The following is an 18,491-nucleotide window of genomic DNA, read 5'->3' as shown; positions in this document are numbered from 1 at the left end:
TCCTCATAAATAGACCCGAGTGAACACAACAAAAAATGAATGTATGATCGTTTTAAGGCCATTTTCCCAGCTCGAGCAGGGTCCAGCCTTGCGGGCCCCATGACAATCATGGTTCCCTGTGTGAGGCAATGTTTTTATGGCCGGATGCCCTTCCTGACACCAAACCTTAATCACCTCTTACAATGCAAAGGGATACGGTGTACCTATTCTAAATCGGGGTACACACCAGGATCATTCATCCCAGCAAGCTGGTACTCAATTTGCCGACCTCAGAAGGATGACAGGCTGAGTCAACCACCCTGGCGTTAATTCAGAGATCGACCGGGATTACAAACTCAGGATCCAAGGATCCCCAAGCCTGCACCCTAACCGCTAAGCCAACACCAGTGAACACACATTAGTGTTAAAATATTGGCCTTTGAAACCTAACCTTATGAAGGAGGACAGATATCTGGACAAACAAACACACAAACTTTGGTATGACTCGAACTGGTCCAAACCGGATGGGTGTTTTTTTAGGATACACCATCACCTTATTGGATGGCCGTTGGCTCCCTAAAAGTGCTCATCTGCCCTTTGTCAGGTGTTGTTTTTGGTCCTGCCAGGGCGTCACAGTTACCCTCCCCATTAACAAAGCCAGTGAGGGGTGTCGGTTTCGTCGCCGACAACCTGACCATGCGGCAGGTAGCACTGAGTTACATGTTACCTGCAGCAGTCCCAAAAGACTGACTTGATTTGAATTTGTAGACAACAGTGGATTAAGTTTGTGGAGAGAAACTGCACAGGAGATTGACAGTGCCGAGAGTGATAGGGTGTGCTCAGGGTGTGATAAGTGAGGTAGGAGGGTCTGCCTGTGTGGTGTGAAGGTGCGGTGAGTGAAGAGAGTGCTGAGGGATATATTTTGTTTTAGTATTTCTGGTGGTTTGGTGCGGGATGGTGTTGCTTGACTTGTTCAGCACATGCCATTTTGGACACATGGCTCATGGCGATGCTTTTGATGTTAAGATCTGTTCGTTTGATGAGTGGACGTTCTGCTGTATATTCTGGTTTGGACACGTGATCTATTTCCTTCTCCACTATGGAATGAAACAAGCGATTGTTTCATCATTCACGTGTACCCTCTTTTGTAATTACTGTTCGTTACGTTTCATTTTGACTGCGAAATATTTGAGTTTTCACAAATTTATTAAATAAACCAATCGACTTCATATTCATTGTTGAGTGAAGAGGGTTTGTTTTTCGGTTAACAAAGAAAACTTCTGTATTTCATCGCATATTTTATTTCATGAATGAAAATGTATTTTATTCGTTCAGAGTGAAGTCTTGGTTATTGCATCAGAGATTGATTGTTTGGAAGATGCTTATGCTTATTGTGTAAATGCGAGTACAGTATTTGAGTGCGATGATGCTTTTGGATTCTGTCACGAATACATTTGTTTTGCTGCTTCACAGGTAGATTTCAGCAATAAGTTAGTGCTCAGGCCACCACCAGGTGCAGACAAAGAATTGACTTCGCTTCTAACTGGGATGCTTCGTGAGAATCCCAAAAAAGACTCACTATGAAGGTGAGGGTTTGATACCGTTTTAGACTATTTGATTTGCATGAACAAGTATGTTCACACATGCTGGGGTTGCTGACCTCCTGTGACTGTGGAGCACAATACTGTTGTTCACTTGTGAAGGTGTTTCCTGTTCGTGTTTATATTTGATTCCAACACATTGTTTTGCAGAATATTTCAAAGCACCCGTGGTTGAAACAAAAAATCTCTCGTTTTACAAATTTGTCAGGTAAGCAACCACCCTTTTGCACTCTTTTAATATCTTCTGTTCGTATTGTTTCTCTGCAAGATGGAAGAGGAAATGATGTATAATGGAAGAGCATGTAAGTGCAAATGATAGAGAGCATGAACTGACAATAGGGCAGCAGGGAAAGTAATGGACAAAATAAACATAAACTTCCAGTTCTGGGTCTGAGTGCGCTCGACTTTGATCCTCTTTCCAGTTTATCAAAGCTAAGTTTTCAAAGCAGATCCATTGTGCCCTCTACAGCGCCTACATATAATATATTATTGATCTACATATAATACCCCATAATGTCAAACTGGAATTTCTTTTTCGAAATTTTTACATATTAATTAAAAATGAAAAGCTGAAATGCCTTGAGTAAATAAGTATTCAACCCCTTTGCTTTGACACTCAAAATTGAGCTCATGTGCATCCAATTGCCATTGATCTTCCTTGAGATGTATCTATAACTTAATTGGAGTCCAGCTGTGGCCAATTTAATTGTTTAGACATGACTTGGAAAGAAACGCACCTTCTATACAGGGTCCCAGAGTTGGCAGTGCATGTCAGACCAGGAACTCCACCATGAAGTTCGAGGAACACTCCGTAGAACTCTGAGATTGAATTGTGAGGAGGCATAGAACAAGAACGTGAAATAGTCCAGTGGAAAAAGTATGATATTGGGCTGAGGTGTGTTTTTTGGTGTATACAATGTTTTATAGTTGTTTCTAGGTGTTTGATATCTACTGATAATAAATCAAGAGGGTGCCAAAGTCGCACCCTTGGGGAAAAAATTTTATACACATTAAAAAAAAATGAATCGTTGATCACAAGATGCCTACTTTTCGGACAGTATTAAATCCTCCAATATTGAACACACACAAGTACTGTGCACACAACACGTTTATTTGACCTATACTATATCATATTGTGTTATTTTCATTAATCTTTGAACCAATATACCCTTCTTTCGAACACAATGTGCATTTTTCCACACATAAATATCATGTCATAAATGTCAATACCCACAGCACCGACGCCGATTGTGACGCCGAAAGAAGTCCTCCAAGATGTCATCAGGAAGTCGCTCCATAGACCGCAGGTAGTAGAGCCCATACCTGGCATAGTTTGTATGTCCAGAAGCAAAGAAGTAGGGGATCATCTGTTGAACTGCCCACATGTGCAAAGGCCAGTCGCCTTCACGTTCTTCCCGGACGAAAATCATCATGATGAGCACCGGTTTGATCTTGATCCCATGAACTTTGTCATGCACTCCTTGTGGTACTGTGCATCTGCTGCATGAAGGTCGCTGACAGCTCCTTGCACCCGTATCCTGACCTGCTGGGCAATTTCATCCTCTCGAATGGAACATACTTCCAGAATGGAATCTTTGAAGCTCTTCATGCCAGGCCCCCTTTCAGCAGTTCTGCAATGGACTACTCTTTTCCATCTATGAGGATGACGTGGGTCAGGGGCTGGTTCACACACCTCACCACAAAATAAGCAGTCTGTCAAGAAATCAAACTGGGCAATTTCTGATCGACGTGTTCTTTTTGGAGGGGGGTGTTCCACTGCTTTCGTTGCTATTTGCCTCCACAAATCTTTTGATGTGGGTCTTTGACGTATATGTCGAAAGACAACTTTTGTGACATAAGAGTGCAGTGTTAGGATCATCAGCTAGTCTATGCTCTAGTTCTACATGCAACCCATCACCACGGATTTTGCTTCTGTCTATGATAGTACGCAGGCGCTGGGGCTTGGCAGAGATAAGATTTTCTTTTGATTTTCCACAGTTGAAGAGACACCCCTCTGCTTCATTGGATGCCATGTTTCAAGTCAGTCTGGAATAAGAAAGAGACAGAAGAATAAATATATGATATGGTCAAAACAACAAATGGTTCAAAATTATCACATATAAACTATTGCATTTTATGTTACAGGAGTATACATTCATGTTTATTTCAATGGGTCTGTAATCTATGTATTTTCATCAATTGTCCTCATGGGTGTACCATGAATTAAGCATCTGAAATATATATGGAAAGTAAATATATATGCAAGTTGTTTATTATCTACTGGCGCATATTCTAGGTTAAACCGATACTATTTGCTATTCACAACAAAATTTGATAGAAAGTGCATTATTCTGCCCCTGGATGATTTTATCATAAATTTCTATGTAATAAATGTTAACAGGCTGTAAATAGTCTCGCTAATTTGGACATAGGTACGACTAATTTATAAAAATATATTTTAGACGAGTCGACAAAATGTCGATAATCGCTCGAAAACGTTCCCTTTTTCAAATGGCAATAAAAAAAATTCCCCAAAGGTGCCAAAGTGGCACCCTCTTGTTTTGAGATCAGTATACATATGAGTTACAGAAATTGCAATGAAACGTTGTATATACTGCAAAACACGGTCAGTCAGGATTCCACTGGACTAAAAGTCCTTGAGTGGCCCAGCCAAAGCCGAGACTTGAATCCCATTGAGAATCTCTGGAAAGACTTGAAGATTGCCGTTCATCAATGCTCTCATCCAACTTGAAAGACCTTGAGCAAATCTGCAAGGAAGAATGGGAGTAACTCCCTAAATCCAGATGTGAAAAGCTGTTAGAGACATACCCAAGAAGACTCAAAGCTGTAATCGCTGCCAAAAGTGCTTAAACGAGGGTATTAACTCGGGATACTCAATATGAATGTAACTTAGATACCGTTGGACCCCGACATTCGCGGTTGATAAAATGCGACCTGCTTCTACATTTGCGGCCCTGTGTCCTGCATGTTCGCGGTTTTTAGCGGATGCAGAAAATTTTTCCCGTCCACCCACGGACTGACTTTGTACTAAGTTGATTATCCCTTTTCACCTACGGGTAGGAATCCCAAGTTAATATTAGGCCGAGAAAAATATATTTCCGGTCTCTGGTCAGCGCGAGCATCGATTTTGACCCTGCGCATCAACAATTTTTTTTGTTTTTAATTTCCAACGGTACCTACAACAGCGCGTGCCTGTTGTTGCCGGGCCGGCGCGCTATCTCGGGAATTACGGGTCTGAGGGTCGCCATCGATATCGACGTTCGCGCACGGTTCTCCCCTACAAAGCTCCGTTTAGTTTCTCCAAATCCAACCAGCCGTTCCAAAGGTATGAGTAGTGTTGTGTGCCGTGACGTCATGAATCCAATCGGCTGGATATTGTCATTTATTGAAACGAAGACGTTCTTTGTCGGGTTCGTGTGAAGCAACCAGAAGGCCTAGAGAGCTGCGGGTGGTCTCGTTAGTTAGGCCTGGATCCTATCTCGTTTGTCATTAAGTTGTAAGTGTCTGAGATAATCTGCTGGACTGGGAGAAGATATCGTGGGAGACCATCGGCCTGTGAGACCACTTGCGCATGGTGTTGTAGCGATCATTGGAATGTTTGACGGTACGGCGAGGCGATCTCGAGAACGAAATGGCAGTCTATAATATGCTTGAAGAACAATGATTTTCAGAATAAATACATTTTAAAATAACTTCAGCTTGTGTTCATTATTTACAAAAAAAGGCCTACAAGTCCCATTGGCTGTCTTTAATTTCTCTCTGGACGGCGCCATGGCAGATGAGGAGGACCGCAAGGCATGAGGACACAAACCTCTATATGTGCAATCCGTGCTTTTCAAAAAAATAAAAACCGCATCGCCGCATCAATTCTGGAACTTTGGTCTGACCAGAGACCAGCAATATTTTTTTTTCAGCCTCATATTAGTATTTTCTGTTTCAGGAAAAGCCTGGTTCACAGAGATGATTGCAAATTCTCCGCATGGGGAGGAGTGGGAGGGGGGAAGAAGCTTATAGATGCGATATGACGTGGGGAGTAGGGTTGCCTGATTTGTTACATAATTATTTTGTCATTTGTTTTTGATCGGGAACCGTGAGTGATTATTTAATTACCCATCTATTGTTTCGTTTGAAGTCTCCTGATTCCTTTAGTCCGCACAAGATTAATGTGTAATATATGGGGTGTAAGTCTTGCGCCGATCAGCGAGACTGGTTCATAAAACATAAGTGAAAATGAACTTTTGTTTTGAATCTAAAATAAAATGAAATTCTAACACAAGGCTGTGATACCGGTACATTTGAAAGGATGCAATTTAAACTCAACATTTATCTTCGTAAGATAATACAGAATACCGTATCATCCTTCAAGCTTGTACAGTTAAAACGGCAACCATTGCCGGGGTCATGACGGGCTTTGGGAATCAAGCAAGATCGAAGCACAAACTGTTCGTTTTCGATAAAGTAACATGACACTCGCAGCAAAAGAGGAAGCTAAACTTTTGGAATTGTATTTGTAAGAATTTAATGAAAACTATAATCATGTGCATTCGTGTTCGTAAAAACTTTGACATTTTCCCTGATGAAAAAACATTTCCCACCAGCTGCGCGCACATCACTTCTGAAAGCAACTTCCACGTGCCACGTGTAAAACCAGGTCCAGCCACTCTTAAACCATTTCCCACCAGCTGTGCATGTCGAGGCTCTACCCTTTTGCCCCATTTCCCCCCGGGTTGGAATGAGCCCCTTCTTGAGTCGGACCAAGATATACAAGACATTTATTCAGATACAAGACGACACCTGAATTCAGATACCTGAATTTTAAATTTGCATTCACTTTTATACATTTTCAGAGAACAGAGAGACCTTTATAATATTCATGGGTTCAAAAACATCCTTTGTTTACTGCTTTGTAGGCGGAGAGACTGAGCAAGGTCGAATAAGCTTTGTCAACAATCTCGCAAATTCCGACATTTAGACGCGAGTTAAATGGGACACAGTTGTCTTGAGATTCCGGTGAACTCTTCCACCTGCACACAACGGTTCTGAAAGCATCTTGCACTTGTCACGCATAAAACAGTTGAATGTGCGCATAAACCATCCCCCACCATGCCAATCGACATTTGCGTTTTTTCACGAAACAAGTTTTCAATTCCATTCGTGGTTTGCTTCGACAATCCCGACTTTTGTGGGCATATTCGAGATTTTTGATTTTCCCCGATGAATCACGAACAGTCGGGAACCTGTCCCCCTTTTCCATCAATTTTAAATTCAGGCTGTAATGCAACAAAAAGTGAAAAAGTCAAGGGGTGAATACTTTCTTAAGGCACTGTATCTTTTCATCTCGGTTGTGTTTTTATGTAATTTTTACTGTTTTTAACCTTAATTTATCGTGGTGTTTTGTCCCTGGTGTTTGTCTAGCTAACTCACCTGAGATGGCCTGAGATGATGGTGACCAGCCACCCTCCAGAGGTGCGAAAAGACCAGGAGGACCAAAAAGACCCCTTTCATTGCTAAAATTTCATTTCATTGAAAACCCCACTTTCATTGGACATGCTTTGACACAACCCCTTTGGATAAAACCCTGATACACACACACACCCCCACGCCCCCTCCCCCCCCCCCCCCCAGATACACACACACACACACACACATGCACACACACACACACACTACACACATACACATACTTTTCGTTTTATGACGTCAAAATTGAGGCAAGTGTATATTACATGACAAGTGTATGTATTTTTAAGCATGTGGGACTTGAAATAAAATTTTGAGCCACAAAAAACATTTGTTTGTTTCCTTTGGTGTACAACATGTAAAAGTGGTCCAAATATCCCAGCATTGCACTATCCAGCACACTCATTTTAGGTCGTACAAGCTAATGTAGCCACTCATTCTTCTGGGAAGCATCCCCTGCACATGCTGGTCACGTTTAAAATTCACCTAAATGTTTGTAAGTTCATCAATTAATAATAACGCGAATTGCGACTCACTGAGGTAATTGTTGATATCGAATTTAAAGAAAAAACAGATATTTAAACCTTTATACGTATCCAACGTAACATTTTCTGAAACGTCTAACCATAACACACACTTTTGTAGCATAAAAATAACATTAAATGTCTTTATTTAAAAAATAATAATAATAATAAACAAGGAACATTGCTGCAGATGCTCCTCTAATATACACTGCTCTAAAGGTGAAGCCCTTTTTATTCCACATGTGCAACAAAAGTGTGAACTTATTTCGTGTCAAAATATTAACAAGAATATTGGCAACATAGCACTTACAATGTTATATCTCTAACCACGATATTTATGTGTTATGTATTGCGTGGGATTAAACCGGAAGGCGGATATAAAAGAGGCGGGGCATACGGCTTGGCAGAGGAAGTTGGGCCTACGCTGGGCGCTTGTGGTTTTCCCGGCTGCGTAATAAACGACCGATGGTGCACTCAAACTGTCTTCCCAGCCTGATACTTTACATGGCGACGAGGATGGGATTCTGGTGAGCGCGTGCAAAGCAAGCTGAGCTATTGCAGTTAGCTGTTGGCCTACCAACTCGTTATTTCACGGCATACGCTACTTGAGCACCATGTCCTACGGCCGGATTGACGAGTTCAATCCGCGCGAAGGAAGCTGGGAGGCGTACATTGAGCGTCTACAGTGTTATTACCAAGCTAATGGCATCGAGGATGATGCCAGGAAGAAAGCAATCCTGATGTCGGTATGTGGCAGCGAGACGTTTACTATTCTGAAGAATCTTGCCATGCCCAGGACCACGATGGATTTGACACACGCCGAGCTTGTGGCAGCAATGAAGGAGCACTGCGAACCTACACCCTCCGTCATTGTGAGTCGATTCAATTTTTACATGTCGCCAAACCTCAACGCAGTCCATTTCGGCATTCATAGCTCACCTGAAACACCTTGACCAGCATTGCCAGTTTGGTGCTACATTCGACGACATGCTAAGGGACTTGCTCGTAGTGGGAGTGGAGCAAGATCGGATTCGCCGGCGCCTACTTGCTGAACGGACTCTGACATTTTCCAGTGCAAAGGACATTGCTATCGCAATTGAGTGTGCAGACAGAAATGCTGCAGATATTGCACGCTCCATCACTTACCAGCCTAGTGCTGACCTGTCATCTGTCAACCGGGTTGATCCGACCCGAAACCCACAACATCCGACCTGAAAATCCGATGCCAAAACACCTGGAAACTGCTTGGCAGCTGGTGCTGGAAAAAAAACAGGTGAAAAGGAGAGAGGAATGCAAAACCCACCTCCTTGACTCAGAGCCTAACCAAGAAGATGTGACTGACAGAGACAGCCCTAGCCACAGCGTTCAGTCGTATGACCTTTTCCACACAAAGTCTGGCAGACAGTCTACTCCAATACTGGTTATAGTAGATATAGACGGACGGAATGTGGAAATGGAGATAGACACGGGTGCTGCCGTCTCACTCATGAGCGAAGCAGCTTTCCGTAACCTGTGGGTGAATCGTGAAAAACCCAGCCTCCATTGGTCCCCGATCCAACTCACCACGTATACTGGTGAGTCAATACAAGCCCGCGGGTCGTGTGATGTCACAGTAACCTACGGAAACAACACTCACCAATTACAACTCTTGGTCGTCCCTGGGGATGGACCCACACTTCTCGGGCGAAACTGGCTCGATGTTGTCAAATTCAATTGGGAACACATCCACCAACTACAGGCTTCCAAGCCACCAACTGTACTGCAGCACCTCCTCGGGAGATACCTGGACATCTTCAAGGATGAACTCAGGACATTGAAGGGCTTCACTGCCAAGCTCAACGTTGAGAAAGATGTGAAGCCAATTTTCTGCAAAGCATGCCCAGTCCTTCTCGCATTGAAAGAAAATGTTCGTGCAGATTTAGCCAGACTGGAAAAGTTAGGTATCATTGAGTCACTGAGTCAGTTCAGTACTCAAATTGGGCTGCTCCAGTTGTTCCTGTTGTGAAGGCAGACAGGTCGATACGCCTTTGTGGGGATTACAAAATGTCGACCAACAAATGTTCCACCTTGGACAAATATCCCATACCAAGGATCGGTGACTTATACGCAAAACTGTGGGGAGGACAGTACTTTACCAAGCTCGGCATGAGGTCGGCCTACCTACAAGTCGTTCTGGATGAGGATTCCAAAGAATATCTCACCATCAACATGCATCGGGGGCTCCACAGATACAACCGCCTGAGTTTTGGTGTCAAATCGGCGCCAGGAATCTACCAACGCTGTATGAACAGCCTGTTCGCTGCTGAACCACACGTTGTTGTTTACCAAGACGACATCCTAGTCACTGGCCGCTCTGAGCTTCATAATCTGGACAACCTCGAACGTGTGCTGGGTCATTCCATGTCAAATCATCAAAGAATCTGCCGTCATCTCTCAGATTTTTGTAAAACTTTGGGAACCAATTGGGACCCATGAAAAACAGCTAGAACTCAAATATTTTTGCTAACAGCCTCTTAATTAGTGAGATACAGGTTAACGAACTTTGGACTAATTAGCGCGATGTCGCGAATTCAAATGGCCATATCTCTAAAAGTATAACACCTAGAGAGCTGGTTTTGGTGTCATTTTAAAGGTATTTTCATGCCCTATAAATTTGTCTGGGCAACATTTTCCTACCTCCAATCACAAAAAAGGTATCACAAAATATAAACTTCAATCGTGAATCCAAAAGAAATGTATCCTTCAAATTTCCTCAAATTCATCCCAAATGTACCTTATGATGTCAAGAAGCTTCCACATAAGTTTTGTGATGGGCACTCCAATAGTTTCTGAGATATAAGCAATAATGTACATGTACGTATGGCATATAGGTTCGAAAATCAGCATTTGTAATGTATTATACAATCATTCTAACCTAGCCATGACAGGGAACACAGGGAACAACCATCAATTGCTTTGAAGTATCATATACTTTCATTTTCAACTGGGCCTGAGGGGAATTCTCATCTGGGGAATTCCAACTGGGATTTCCCATGTGGGTAATTCGAGGTGATGCAACTTTCACAGTCTAAGATCCCCAGGGAAAGTCCAAGTTGGCTTAGTGTAATGCTTAGGCCTGCCACCAACAGAAATTGGCAGTTCACTTCTGAAGGAGCTGCAGAAAAATGACGACTGCCAAGGAAAAGTTCATCTTGAAGCAGAAATCCTGCTGCAATCCCTTTGGAGCTCATGAAAAACCAAAGTCGTCTGGCTTGAGAGCTGTTAGCCAAAAAGCCATAGCCGCTCATCCAAGCCTCAAACTGCAAAGTGCACAGAAAATCTGTACCCAGTGTCGTAAGAAACTGGCAAAAAGACAACCAGGTGTGGTAGAGACTCAGAGTGAAATACCATTACCAGTGACCAGCAGCGCTATTAGCAGTAGTGAGGACAATGATGGTGGAGGTGAATCACCAATACCAGGCAGTTCAGGGGAGTTTGAATTTCATTCTCCTGAAATGGAACTGAATACACTGAATGAGTCTTTGGGATTGATTGGAGAATCACCTATTCCAAAAAAGAGACTTGCTGCAGATAAATATGTGAAATCCAAAACCAAGAAAATCGGTGACACTGTGAAGAAAAAATTGGAAATCGCGACAGGATTGCCATCTAACAAACTCCAGGATGCAGGACAGGAGATGATAGAACAACTCAAGCACAAGTTTGAATCAACGACCAAGAAAAGTGAACAAGTGCAGGTGCTGACTGTTCTGCCAAAAAGCTGGACAATTGCTGAGATCACAGAGGAGTTTGATGTGTCAAGCTACATGGCTAGGAAAGCAAAGGCATTGGTCAGAGAACAAGGAATTCTCACCATGCCTAACCCAAAGACGGGAAAAGCGATTTCAAAGGAAATTGAGGAAAAGGTCAGGGAATTCTACTTGTCAGAGACCATAAGCAGACAAATGCCTGGCATGAAAGACTTTGTTTCTGTTCTAGTCAATGGGAAAAAGCAACATATGCAAAAACATTTAAGCCGAGAAACTTATATCTCAGAAACTATTGGAGTGCCCATCACAAAACTTATGTGGAAGCTTCTTGACATCATAAGGTACCTCTGGGATGAATTTGAGGAAATTTGAAGGATACATGTTTTGGGGATTCACAATTGAAGTTTATATTTTGTGATAACTTTTTTTGTGGTTGGAGGTAGGAAAATGTTGCCCAGACAAATTTATAGGGCATGAAAATACCTTTAAAATGACACCAAAACCAGCTCTCTAGGTGTTATACTTTTAGAGATATGGCCATTTGAATTCGCGACGTCGCGCTAATTAGTCCAAAGTTCGTTAGTCTGTATCTCACTAATTAAGAGGCTGTTAGCAAAAATATTTGAGTTCTTGCCGTTTTTCATGGGTCCCAATTGGTTCCCAAAGTTTTACAAAAATCTGAGAGATGACGGCAGATTCTTTGATGATTTGACATGGAATGACCCTGCTACGTATTATTTCCGACTCTGGACTACGCCTGCGGAGAGACAAGTGCGAGTTCATGGTTCCGTCGGTGACCTATTTGGGCCATCGTATTGATGCCGAAGGCTTACATCCCACAGAAGAGAAGATCAGAGAAATCAAAGACGTCCCTGCTCCGACAAACATGACTGAACTCAAGGCTTACATTGGCATGCTGCAGTACTACAGCAGGTATATCCCAAACATTGCTACCATGCTGGGCCCACTGTATTGCCTGTTTAAAAAAGGCATCAGCTGGAAATGGGACATTCTGGAGTCGGCAGCCTTCCAGAAGTCAAAAGACATGCTGCGGTCTTCAAATGTGCTAGTTCACTACGACCCAGACAAAGATATGGTCCTGTCGTGTGATGCGAGTCAGTACGGGGTTGGTGCTGTTCTGTCACACATCATGCCAGATCGCACAGAGAGACCAACAGCATTCGTATCTCGTACACTGTCTACTGCTGTGAAGAACTACAGTCAGCTGGACAAAGAAGGACTCGACATTGTATTCGGAGTTAAGAAATTTCACCAGTACGTTTTCGGTCGGCATTTCACGATTTACACGGACCACAAGCCACTGATTAGTTTGTTTGGTCCATCAAAGGCTACCTCAGAGGTCTTACCGCCTCGGATCATACGCTGGTCACTTTCACTCTGAGCTTATGATTACGATATTACGTACAGACCTGGCTCCACAATTTCAAATGCAGACGCCATGAGTCGCCTACCACTTCCTGACACAGTGCTTAACCCCCCTGTACCTGGCAGCATGATAGCTCTGATGGACTTTTTGAATGACAACCCAATTGATGCCAACCAGATACGGACCTACACTAGGCGTGACCCACTTCTTTCCAAGGTCATTCGTGCTACTGGGCAAGGGTGGGGCCTTCTACGCGATGCTGACCCTGAATTGAATTCTTACAAGGTCAGGCAAAATGAACTAAGTGTCGAGAATGGCTGCTTGCTGTGGGGATGCCGAGTGGTCATTCCCCCAAACTTGCGCACAAAGATTTTGGACCAGCTTCACGATTGTCATCCAGGCATTGTAAGAATGAAATCGCTGGCACGGAACTATGTCTGGTGGCCTCACCTCGACTCTGACATCGAACAGTGTGTGAAACATTGTTATCCATGCCAAAGCAGTCGAAACTCCCCTGTTAAGGCACCATTACACCCCTGGGAATGGCCCACTGAACTATGGCAGAGGATTCGGCTAGTCCATGCTGGACCCATCGAAGGCCGTATGATCCTTGTTGTTACGGACGCTCACACTAAATGGATTGACGCCTATGTAACGCATACAGCAACCTCACACGCTACCATAGAGAGGCTGCGCCAGTGCTTTGCCACTCATGGTTTGCCACGCTTGATAGTCACTGACAATGGAACCTGTTTCCCAAGTTCTGAATTTACTGAATTCACCCGCCTGAATGGTATAATTCACAAGTTTGTGAGCCCATACCATAAAGCTTCAAATGGACTATCTGAAAGCTCTGAGTTTTGTCAAGTCTGGTCTAAGTAAGATACCAGGCGGAAGCCTTCAGACCAGACTATCACGTGTGCTTTTCACTCACCACATCACTCCCCACACAACGACAGGGGTGACACCGGCTGAGCTGCTGATGAAACCACGTTTGCGTACACGACTGGATTGTCTAAGACCAGATGTGCTGTCGGTTGTGTATCAAAATCAGTGGAAACAGAGACTTCACCATGACAAACATGCTGTACAGCGCTCTATAAAGGTCGGGGACCCGGTGCTTGTGAGAAACTTTGGTCGCGGAATGGTTTGGTTACCAGGGCGCGTTCACAAAAATGAGGGACCGTTGTCCTACGTTATCAAACTAGAGGACAATCGAGTCGTCCGGAGGCACCTTGATCATGTCCGGTATCGGTCCTGTGATCCTGTCATTTTCACAAAGGATATCTCGCCACTTCCTGAACCTGTGAACAGCGACATTGTTGCCGCAGATAGTACTGCACCGCTCCCTGAGGCTGAACCCCATAACGCTGTTGCAGCACCACCAGTGGAGCCGCATGGCAGCTTTGCACCCCGACGATCATCCAGAGTTCGAAAGGCGCCTACTTGCCTTGACTTGTAGCTCGTATTCTTGTATGCATTTCGCATTCAATTTTGCATTTGCAATTTAGCAATTTTGTATATCTGTATTTTTGTATGCATTGGTATGCTTTTCACTGTTATTTTCACATTGGTATTTTCACTGTTAATGGGAGGGGGGAGATGTTATGTATTGCATGGGAATAAACTGGAAGGCGGATATAAAAGAGGCGGGGCATACGGCTTGGCAGAGGAAGCTGGGCCGACGCTGGGCGCTTGTGGTTTTCCCGGCTGCATAATAAACGACCGATGGTGCACTCAAACTGTCTTCCCAGCCTGCTACTTTACACTTCATTTACACTTCAAATTTACGCTTCAAATTTACATTTTACACTTCAAATCGTTGCTCACTTCATTTTCACTCAAATAATGCAGTCAACTCTGCTGTGCACTGAAACTATGCTGTGTGAAATGCGATCTTTTCAAAAAAAGTCGGAATTTGGCCAAATCTGTTTTATTCGTTTGTTAATATACCTCAGCCATTGACAAATCTTAAATTAGAATTTTATTTGAGGTTCAAATTACCCCGTGCGATCGTGTTGAACAATGCCTGCACGTCTGTCTATGTGATAAATAATTAATTGCCCACACTCAGACTCTTCTTCTTCATGCAATAACACCTTTTGCTTCCAGACCATACATCCAATCATCTTAAAATTTCACAACGATGAACTTTGGTACTAAAACACAACGATGAACTTTGGTACTAAAACACAACGATGAACTTTGGTACTAAAACACAACGATGAGCTTTGGTACTAAAACACAACGATGAACTTTGGTACTAAAACACAACGATGAACTTTGGTACTAAAACACAACGATGAACTTTGGTACTAAAACACAACGATGAACTTTGGTACTAAAACACAACGATGAACTTTGGTACTAAAACACAACGATGAACTTTGGTACTAAAACACAACGATGAACTTTGGTACTAAAACACAACGATGAACTTTGGTACTAAAACACAACGATGAGCTTTGGTACTAAAACACAACGATGAAAGTGACTGAAAAATGTTCATCATAACACGGTACTGTGTGGCCCACATGAATGATCACAAGCAGATGTTCAAATTCTCTGGAGTGGTCTCCTATCAGTAATCCCCGTCTTCCTTCTCTGATTCTGAGTCTTCATTCCAGGCTTCGCCTTCTGAATCTCTCAATAATCCATCAATACTTTCTACTTCCAACTCTGACTCGCTGTCACCTACGACCTCCATGTCCTCTGCGTTGTTTCTGACATTCGCAAACAAACTGCCTGGTATGTTCATCTAAAACGGCCTGGCTGGCCCTTCAAACCTGGCATGATGCCAGGCCCTTCAAACAAACCATGATGCCTGGCCTGGCATCAAACAAATGGCCTGGCTGGCCCTTCAAACCAGGTTGGCTTCAGGATGTTGTCATTCACAGACCATCCACAGTCGGTTGGTGACAAACCGTCCCCAGGAGATGCTGTCACGGCATGTGTCCACAATGCTGTAACATACTGCGTTCGTCGAATCTTCATGTCAAGGGTCCGACGAGAAGGTGGCAGCAGGGCACAGTCGATGTAGATGTACATGATTGATGTGCAGAACAACGACATGATGTCGAGGGGATGTAGCTGTGCATGCACCGCTTTGCATCATCATAAACACACTGATTTTGAGTGTAGTTACAAAGGAGAGACTTCTCTTAAATCCTCAAAGTTTTAAACCTTAATTAATGAGATAATAGATACAACAACAACAACAACGACAACACCAACAACAGGCATTTTAAGGCCGTCTTCCCTGCAAGAGCGGGGGTCAGTGAGATAATAGATGGCACCATGATATCTATGGGGAGCAATTTAAGTAAGAAAACTTACCTCTCATACTGCTTCTAATATCTTCTTGGATGTGTTGATGACTCTGATCATTAATAAAATAAGTTGGGTTGCATTGAAAAGAGAACTTGACTACTTGATTGCTATATCAAAACTGACTTTATTCCCCACACATGTACAGGTAAAAGTGTCACAAAAGGTAATACATCTAAAGTAACACGCCTGGCACCTTGTTGTCTCGGTTCAGGCTTGGTCAAATACATGCGGATATTGATAATTGTGAGTACATTACAAAGCCACAGAATCAAGAGATGAATTGGGCTTTTTCTCAGAATTCCGTCCAGCTCAATTTTGGGGGGGATAGGGGGGGGGGGGCATTTGGGGGTGTCTGGCAGGCACACCCCACCACTGAAAATGTCTGGCAGTGGCCATTCATGATACCCGGGACTACGCCAAACTATTTCCTGCAGGTTTCACCGGGTTAACTTAAGAGCTGATCGAGCTTAATTTTGGGGATGGGGGCATCGTCCTTGTCAACAACCAGGCCACAACATAAAACAGAGCTCCGCAACATCCTGGTCGATTAACATTCCCACACTCGCCACCTGGCGTTCTCCACAATGACATTGCACACCACAACACCACAACACAACTGCCCGGCGCAATCAGCACCACCACCCTTTAAGGTCAAATTCCATCCACTACTCACACCACCGGACCTTCTTACAGACTTGTCCTCACCTCTCCTCATTTCACAAATTCATAAACATTGTCATTTTGACATTATTTTCCAATAAAATATTCATAAACAATACCGACAGCTGAAATCCAAACCTGGACCTCACAATTCTCAACGTCACCAAGCAAAATATCTTGTTCCAAAACACGACCCAAAATGCCCACTTCAATCCCGGACAGACAGACAGACAAATGGGAGGTTCCATGTTATAAAATGCAAAAACATGATGAACCAAAGTCTCCCGTTTTCTTGCCAATGAAATGCAACTGCCAAAAATAATTTGTCATCATTTCAATTGGGCAGTGAATTTATGGTGGAAAATTATTAACCATCGAGACCAAAATTACACAGGAATTCCTGATAGCACAAGGCACCGATATCGATGGGAATGCGACAACGCCAGAGCCCAATCATACCTCGGTACAGTGGGAGACTCCGTTGCACGCTGTATGAACAGCACACTGTAACATTGGCACCTGAAATGTATTATTTTCCCGGGTACCCCGGAACAACCAACGAAACAACAACAACAACAAATTGCAGAAATCAATATTCTCTTTAAACTTTTGCATCAAATCGCCCAGGAGGATTTTCACTGGTTTCTCATAAATTTTGGACTTTGTTATTTTCATCTTTCCTGACACGATTTATCTACGAGTCGTGTACTGTACGTTGTTACATGCAAGCTCTCGGCCTGCCGCTCCCGTGCACCCCGCCTTGGTGGTGCACGTATTGAACATCATTATCAGTCTCATTGACGTTTCTATTATTGCAGCAATGTCCGACACGTGACCCGTGACCCGAAACACAATCCAATTATATCAGTCAGTACAATTTACAATTCATCAACCTCCTCGTACTCACTTGGCTTGACTCATCTTGTCTTGTCTATTCGCTCATCCTGATATACATCTCATGAACCCGCTAGAGCCCCGTCCGTCAATGAGGGAGCACGAGGGAGCATCTGCAAAACTCTCCCGCCTCGACAATCATCCGAGCGGCCCCCCCAGCGGAACCGCATCCGCACAGCACCACAAGACCACGGCCCACCTCCACCGGTCTGCAGCCTGTCAACCACTCGTGTCGCCTCCTGCCGGGCCTGGGGGGGGGCGTGGGGGGCTCCGAACGAGATACCGACAATTGATCAATTCTGACAGCAAGTATTCCCGCCCCAAATGATCTTCAACAGGTCACACACGTATCCCTCAGAGCTGCCATCTCTTTCGTTCACAAATTATGTACGCGATTATGCACGCCTGCGTTTTTGGTTTAATTTACATCTTACAGGCCGCTTCCGTGCAGCGTCACGTGACTAACGCGAGTCTTATAAAGAACTTCAAAGAGGAACAAAGAACTCCATCAATTCAAGAATTAAAAACTTCTAAAATTGCAGCCAATCCACAGCGGCATCCGGCTAACCTCACCAACAACAACAACAACAACAGCCGCCCCCAAACCGAAGGCATTTCATGCAGCACACATGACTCGAAGCTCGCTCCCGACCAGCTCCAAGTTCATTGGCTAGCCCCAATATACGACTAACAATATACGACAATGTTTCTACCCTCAGGAGTGCCAGGAAGCACTATCTCTCCACACTCAAGATTGAACTCTCAAACCTGTCTCCTTCCTCCAAATCCTGGGGGCGTCTGGTCAAATCCGTTTCTGGTGTTTGTTCCCCCTCCATCCCCTCCCTTACCTCAAATGGCTACACAGTTGACACCGCACGTGACAAAG

The 18,491-nt window shown here is 43.7% G+C and overlaps 1 long non-coding RNA gene across 1 annotated transcript; it reads right to left on the bottom strand.

Annotated features, from left to right (window-relative positions):
• Positions 1 to 2,670: 2,670 nt before the first annotated feature.
• LOC137429306 (uncharacterized) lies at positions 2,671 to 17,822 on the bottom strand. Its single transcript, XR_013623743.1, has 2 exons — positions 17,619 to 17,822; positions 2,671 to 3,626 (listed from the first exon to the last, which is right to left on the bottom strand). It is a non-coding gene; the product is annotated as an uncharacterized LOC137429306 (long non-coding RNA).
• Positions 17,823 to 18,491: the final 669 nt, after the last annotated feature.

This window comes from Myxine glutinosa, chromosome 6 (assembly GCF_964187855.1).
Source record: "Myxine glutinosa chromosome 6, kmMyxGlut1.1, whole genome shotgun sequence".
In the NCBI taxonomy this organism is placed as follows: domain Eukaryota; kingdom Metazoa; phylum Chordata; class Myxini; order Myxiniformes; family Myxinidae; genus Myxine; species Myxine glutinosa.
Note: the sequence above shows the minus strand (reverse complement) of the source record. Positions and strands in the feature narration are given on the sequence as shown.